The 7950-nt window shown below is 40.1% G+C and overlaps 1 pseudogene; it reads right to left on the reverse strand.

Annotated features, from left to right (window-relative positions):
- Positions 1 to 401: 401 nt before the first annotated feature.
- LOC118558856 lies at positions 402 to 6749 on the reverse strand (annotated as a pseudogene).
- Between the last annotated feature and the right edge of the window lie 1201 nt (positions 6750 to 7950).

Genomic DNA, 7950 nt, shown 5'->3' on the forward strand with positions numbered 1-7950 from the left:
AGGAAAAGCTGCTCTGGTCAGAGAAGACCAGACATGCCATGGTAAAGCGTGTGGTGGCAGCATCATGCTGTGGGCCTTTCAGGGCAGCAGGCGATGAGGAGATGGATGGAGCTAAAGCCAGGAGGCGAGGCAGGTTTATTTATGAAGCACCGTTCAGTAACACGACGATTCAAAGTGCTGAACATGAACAGAAAAACGTTACAGAGGGAAATATTACATGGAAAGAACATTAACAAAGGAATAAATGAAGTAAATCCTTGACTAGACTTTAGTTTCATTGAAACAAGCTTCATCACTAACATCCAAAGCTCAATGGTTTCTATTCATTAAACACACAGAAAGCATAGAATCACTGGTCTTAATTGTTTCTATTCATAATAGATTCACTATTCACTAAATAAACTAAATCCTTGCGGGTTTCTGATCTAAGCAGTTTTGTCCAACTTTTCTAAAAGCTTCAATTAAACAGACTTCTTTGGCTTCATCATTATAAAAATAAAGTAAGTAAATCCTTAAAGCTACAAATTAACGTCTCTGGTCTGACTAGAGGCCGCAGGAGACCCCAGACTGGGGTGGATGGTTCAAATCCCAGTAGGATAACCATCCACCCAACATCCCCCGTATCTATTAACAGCACTGACACTAGGTTTGTTACAAGTAACTAATGTCTGGGCGCAATGATTGACGATAAGCTGCTCTTTAATATAAACAGAAAGAATCTGTAAAAAGACAAAAGGGCAGCAGAGGCTGAACTTTTGGAGGAAGTTAAAAACCTTCAGTGTGAACAGCAGCAGGAGCCTTTTGAATCTGTCCTAACTTTTTTTGGTTAGGTTCATTGGTTTGGAAACCAAATGGTCATAATTGTGGTGGTCCGACCTCCTCTAAAGGGTCCTTTTGCTTGTCGTACCACTCTAAAAGCAAAAAGGCTGCACAGATCATCTCCAAGCATTTGCTCTAAAGCAGAGACTGATGAAAACTTTAGAATCACCTGGTTAAGTGAACAGGTGAAGGGAAGCCGGAGTTATTCACCTCTGACTAAAAGCAACAGATGCAAGAACCGCTTTGAACCCACAGCTATCAGGTTCCCCAACATTTAAAAAAATCTAGATGTTATAATTCCTTTTATGACTGCTGTTCAGATGTGATGAATTTTAGTTGTTTGTGGCGCATGTCTGAGCGCCTCGCTGCAAGACAAATATAACAAGGAACTGAACTGACATACATCCGGATATATCATGGATGTCTGAGATAAAAGCAGATTCAGGGCTAAAGTGGCCTAGTCAAAGTCTGTACCTAAATCCAAATAGAAAGATCCTTCCATGTGATCTAGAACAGTCTCCCCTGCCGTCTTACACGAGGAGTCAGCCGGATCAGTCTCACCTTTGTCCGCCTCATGAGCTTGAAAATCTTTGCCGAAGTTGAAGGACTTTTCCAGAGAACGGCCTGATGGCCTTCAGGAAGTCCTGTCCATGAACCACGATCCTAAATATACACCAGGCGGGGGGGAGGAAGACAGGTTAGAGGAGACGCCCTTCCCCTATGGTGCGTTGGATCAACTTCCCACCTGAACACCGACCTGTCGTAGGCGCAGTCCGTCAGGTCAGGTGACGGTGGTTGTCCACGCCGTCGCATATCAGCCCAGGAGAAGTTGGAGGTTGGTTTGTAGGGCGGAGGAATGCTCTTCTTGTCGTGCCGGGTTGACGTAGGCGCAGCCGGCGTGGAAATCTCCAGGAAACATCACGTTCTGCCACACAGATTCAAACGCGTCAAGTTTGATCTGTTTGGGCAGGAAACGACCAGCCGGACCCTCGACTCAACAACTTCCTAGGACGGAGCTCTCTAGATTTTCCCAGGACAGACGAAAAGCAGTTCTAGGTCTGCTCTCTGGTCTGATCAGGGGTGGAAAACACTCAGGACCTTCTTAGCTACTCATCACTGCAGCTCTGCCCCGTCTCCCCATCTACGACTCCATCCCTCCAGCACCAAGCTCGTCTACCGAGGAGCCAGAGGCTTCATCTCATAAGTTTTCCTCCAGAGTAAAACGTCTGCTTCCTCACCGTGTTGTTCCACATTTCACTGACTTTCTCAAAGACATCGTATGAGCGAGTCGATCTCCTGGACGGCCTGCTCCGGCTCGCTGTGGAGGGGAACCAAAATAAACTCCTTGATATCTGGAGAAAAAAAATATTTTAAAACAGAATCAACAGGAGAAAATCTAAAGATTTTTTTAGTTGTTCTTTTTTAAACTCTACAGACCTGTTTTATTGCTGTAGAATTGACGACAAACGGCGGTCTGACGAAGGCGTTCCCCTCATACTGGTGCTGACCCGTTACGTTAACGATGTCCCTCCTGGTCAGACAGAAAAGTTCACAAATCATTACATGGGTTCAAAAAGCAAACGAGGCTTCCTGCATCGGTTACATGTAAACCACACGTCAAACTTAAGGCCCGCGGGCCGAATCCGGCCCGTCAAGGTAGTTTATCTGGACCTGAAGAGCCAAAAAAGGCAGATCATGTCATAAAGTAGAGAGATAAATCCTTTTAAAGTGTATAAAGGGGCTAAAAACTGAGCCTCCTGTAGGGAATGTTTATTTATTTTAACTGCAGTAACATCATCCTGCCACTAGATGTCAGTTTTCCCACAACACATTAAAACAACCCAGAAACGTCCAAAAAGAGAAGACGTGATGCAGAATGATGAGCTTTAAAGTGTAACTACCCAAATATCAACTTTTTTTTTTTACAGATAAACAGTATAAACTGGCCTAAGGGTGCTACTTTTATGTTATGTGCATTTTTCTATATTTCTATGTGAACTGAAATGAAATTATGAAATCAAAAGTATGATCTATACAGGAGCAACTGGCCCTTTTAATGACTTCATGATGCCAAAGTGGCCCATTGTAGAAATTAGTTTTACACCCCTGATTGTAAACAATCGTAAAAAAGAGAAAAAAGAAAGGAGAGAAAAAATGAAAAAAATATAATAAAAAATCTAATTATACAAAAAACTATAAAAACAAGTGTAATTTATTTAAAAACACTCAAATAGAAAGAAACAAACAGAGAAAGGAACCACGGCTGTTCCATATATCTCACACAAAGCTTTTTTATGTAACCTGATAGTCTGACTCAGAAAACCTACAATGCTGCATTTCTACAGTTTACAGCCAAGATTAGAGCAGAACTGGGTGAAATGATCCAGAATATCTCATCTGAGGCTGAATGCAGCTTTCATTCCCAGGTTAATGGTGATTCTGCAGTGTATTTACATGATGTTATTTTTGATACATATCTATCAGTAATGTGGATATTAAAGTGGATAAAGTAAATAACAATAAAAGTGCTACATCAGTCTTAAGTTCACAAAATAACGGCACTTCACTGTAGTCTAATATAGCATTTAAAACCCAGGAAAAGCAGCACGTAGGCCAATGCAATATCACAATGTTATCATAATCAACATCTAAGACTACATCTAGTCTTATGTCACAATATCCCATATAATATTGCTTAACTTGTTTTTAGTCAATGAAACTGCTAACTTTTCAATTTCTAATGCTAATTGAGTTGTTATAATTTAGCTCAGTTTACTCTTTATGTTTGGAGTGATACAGAGCAAGCTTTACTATCAGTAACGCTCATCTATTTATCTTTTTAGATGTGTTCCTAAATATCTAAGACCTGCTTCCACTGAACTGTTAATAGAAGCCAAAGATACATTGTTTTTTAGAATAGTGTCAGACCTCTCAACTTTTATCAAAAGTTATGGAGTGAGATTATGCTATTTGGGGGGGGGGGCTTGTTGGGGGGCGGGGCTAACCGGACCCTGGAAGAGCCGGTGGAGTCAACTCCATCTCATTTTTATCCCACCAGACAATGAAGTAGACATGTATTACTTGTGTTAAAAAGAGAAAGAGACTATTAATACTTTATTGTTCAGGTTAATGGATTAAAACATAAAATAATACACAATTGTTCAAATACTACTGATTAAATATTAAGTAGATTTTAATTATTGACCGAATTATTACTACTGTTGACACATTCATCTATGGGTTGTTATCATTGTAAATCTATAAACCTGAATGGTGAATCCAGGCTGAAGTTTTCATCAGCCTTTATGATCCCCTCAGCAGCAACACTGAAGCACACAGAGGTTCCGCTGCGTCTTTAAGCACGATCCAGCGGCTGATGTCTCCTCTTTTCAGCTCAATGCAATTCTAGACAGTAACAGTGTTAATAACATTTCTCATCACCTTTCACAGCGAAGGTTTCTCAGTCAGTCGCCGCGCTGACAGAACAAATTCTTATTGCTCTCGTCAGTGCGCTCTGGGCGCACTGACGCCCAGACAAGGCACTTGCTCCGAGGGAAAGGAGGGGAGGGAGAGGAGCAAGCGCGAGGAAGGCACAGAAATACGGTGCATGTAGTTAAAAAATGCAGAATTAATAAAAACGAAACTTATAAACTGACCAAGTGGCGTTTTAAACTGCATCTGGTTAGCAGAACTGTTTATGATCCAGCGTGCAGCCATGACTGGTTCTGAATGGACCGGTCATCTTGCAGCAGCTCCGCCCCCGCCCCCTCCTGTGTACGCGGTACAGGACCTTACCGGCTTATTTTCACCACTGTTAAGACTAAAATTATTCATAACTCTGATCACTCTTCCTGCTGCTCTGTTAACATGAACTGCAGCAGGAATTACTGATGGCCACAAGCTGTGAAAGAAGCTGAAACAGCTCAACAGAAGGCGGAGTTTTGTCGTCCGCAGCCCAGATGGGCTTTGTGATTTTTATGCGTGAGAAATTCCATGTTTGCGTGTGAAATGTCTTGTGTTGCGTGTGAGCGTGTGAAGTTAGTGAAATGCGTGTGTCACACGGTCAATGCGTGAGAGTTGAGAGCTATGATAGTGTCCTACCTGTAGATGAAGACGTACTGCTGCATGTTATCAGCGGACTTTCCCAGAACTTTACTCGACACAGACGCATAAGGAAGTTTGTCATACCTCAATAAATGACAGAAAACAACATTTATGAAGCACAGCAGTTCCCATTCCACTTAAAATCAGCTGCATACAAACTATTCAGTCTCACATTTCCGCTGAAAGTTACTCTACAGGGTATCTGGAACCATTTTACATAGAATAAGGCTTTAACCACTAATTTCTGATATCATTTTTATATATACTGTTAATAGCTGCTACTTTAAAGTGATCATGAAGAAAAAGTAATAATCTAAACTGATTTGTGTTCAACAGAAATCAGTCTATTACAACCCAGCTAGGTCAACTGATGAGTCAAATTCTGTGTTTTTACAAAAGCACCAGGGAGGGAAAAGCTAACAGCGCTGATATTAGGGTTAGAAATTTACCGACTACTTACTCAAAATACGGGACATTTCGAGTAAAATGGGACGTCTTGGTCAAAATGGGACAATTGGCAACCCTAGGTGCCGCCTGGAATTATGGGCCCCATGACAAAAAGATCTAAATCATCCCCAAAGCTCATATAAATATATAAAACTTTCTTTTTGGGGGCCCCTGTTAGTCCCTAGAAATCCTAACTTCCCCCCTATACAACGCCTCTGTGCGTTTGCTAAGCTATCCACAATAATTTAGCATTTACAGATGCTAACTAATGTGCTAACGACAGCTAGGCTAACGTAGCTGTGCCGTGGCTATTAGCATCACATGTCCCTTAGGTTAGAAAATGTGTGGCATTTGCTACCTGTTGTCCTTTGTTACCACCAGGCTAAACACTTTTAGCAACAAGAACAGATCCTCTGCATTTTATGCATACAGACACTTAAAGTAGGATCATCATCAAATGATCACAAAAGCAAGGTTAGTAAAAAAAAAAGATTAAATCCCAAATTTGCTTCTTTGACCATGTTTTTATTCTAAAAAAAAAAAAAAAAAAAGCCAAAAAAAGAATTATTTTCCAATCACCCAATATTTAAATTTGAATAACACCAGAAATACAAAGAGGGAAATCAGACCGAAAATATGAATCAATGGTAGGCGCCTCTGGAGAGAAAGAATCTCTGTGCAAAACAAAAACCACAGCAGCTCAAGTCTTAAAACACGTTTCAGTTTTACAGTTTACACGGCGATAAAGCGTGATTCTCATATTGGTAAATTAATCCAAAGTTCTTGGCCCAGTCTTGCCACAAGATGCTGTTTTTACCCCCAATAAATGTAGTTAGGCCCAAAATTATCCATACCTTTCAGAGTAATCCTTCAATTTTACAAATTTATTATGACCGAAAGTGTCAATAAAGCTGTTTACAGTGATTATTGAGACGAGTACAGATGGTTTAGGTCCATTTTATATTATATGCAATTTGAATAAAAGCAGGTCAAATAGTATTCGTCTTACATTGTTTCATCGTCTTTTCAGAACCGCCCGTCTCATTTCTTGTCGAAAACACACTTCTTGGTTCAATAAAGTTACTTTTAAATCCAATTCTGCCAGGAGTATGAATAATCTTGGGGCGTAACTGTACAGCTGATTGATATCGAATCATATCATGCAGCTTTACAGGCTCAATGTTAATGTTTATGTAAAAAATACCCAGAATAAAGCAATAACAATTCCTACAGAGATCAGGATTAGTGAAGTAAAAGGTGATTATTTCTTAAAAGGTCCACCTGAATTAAAATTCACTGTACCTTGTAGATTTCCACCTGGAGGCAGACGGCAGACACAAAGGATTATTTATATTATTATGGTAATAATGTGCATGTTGTTAGAGTACAGTTTCTGTGAATCTGTGACAGAGTCGAGTTAAACGAGCATTAATGAACCCAAACTGTATTGATACGGTCGGTACCGTGTCACTGTGCTGCTCTAAACCGACATCTGCTGGACCTTAAACACCATTTCTGACCTCCAGCTGAAACGGATCTGACCCTGATATTTACAGCAGCTGTGGCGTCTGCATGTGGGGCCACCAGTGGCGCTGTGGAGCTCCATGGTCACATTAATCAGCTGACAGGATCGTTCTTTATAGAGCAATGTTGTAAAAAGACAGATTCCCTTACCAGTAAAATCAGTTATAAACATTGTGTCTATATATCAAAGTCAGCCAGAAAACTAAAAAGCTCAGCAGCTAAATCCTCCTGAGGCGTCTTGATATTGATACCAACGTATGTTTAAATAATGAACATCTGTAATCTCAGTGAGCATGCCCCAGTACGCTCTCAGCAGACATAGTGGGGCACAAATCCTACGGCCCTGAGATGGGATCGACCAATCAGAATGCTGGAAATGCTGACGTTACATTACGCTCTGCTGGGTAGAGTGAGAGCATCAAGGCAGATTTATTTATATAACACATTTCAGTACAAGGACAATGCAAGTGCTTTAAATGATTAAAACAATGAAAAATAAAAACACAATAAAAGAAATAAAAAAAAACAGTTGGAATAAATTGTAGGAACATTTAAACCAAAAAAAACAGGAAAATGGAACTAAAAGTAAATATTAATCTAGTGCTGGTTGTCCTTGCCGGCTCATTGAAGGGTTGATGTGATGTAATCTTTTCGATTGAATAACTTAATATGATTAAGGCTTATTTTTATTTTCTACTTATCGTATTTACAATTGATCAAGGTGGTGAGTGTTTGTGCCCGACTGAACTCACCATGCCAGAGACGCCCACTGTACAGTAATAAAAGTTATTTTCGTCATGTTGTATTACTTAATATCTCAGTCTAATTTGTTTAATTTAAAATATATTTCATGTCTCTAAGGTGAATGTGTCATAATAAAGAATATTAAGCGAACGTTTTGTGCATGGCGTTGTTACGCTTACCGACGTGTTATTTATGCAAGGAGATTTTTTATTAGGTTTTTATTTAAAAAGTGTTTCCAGAGTTTGGCATTTCGACGATTCTTTATTCTGAGCAAGTTCACAGCTTTTGGAAACAGTTTGGCGCCTCGTTGGC

This window comes from Fundulus heteroclitus, chromosome 1, assembly GCF_011125445.2.
Source record: "Fundulus heteroclitus isolate FHET01 chromosome 1, MU-UCD_Fhet_4.1, whole genome shotgun sequence".
Classification (NCBI taxonomy): Eukaryota; Metazoa; Chordata; class Actinopteri; order Cyprinodontiformes; family Fundulidae; genus Fundulus; species Fundulus heteroclitus.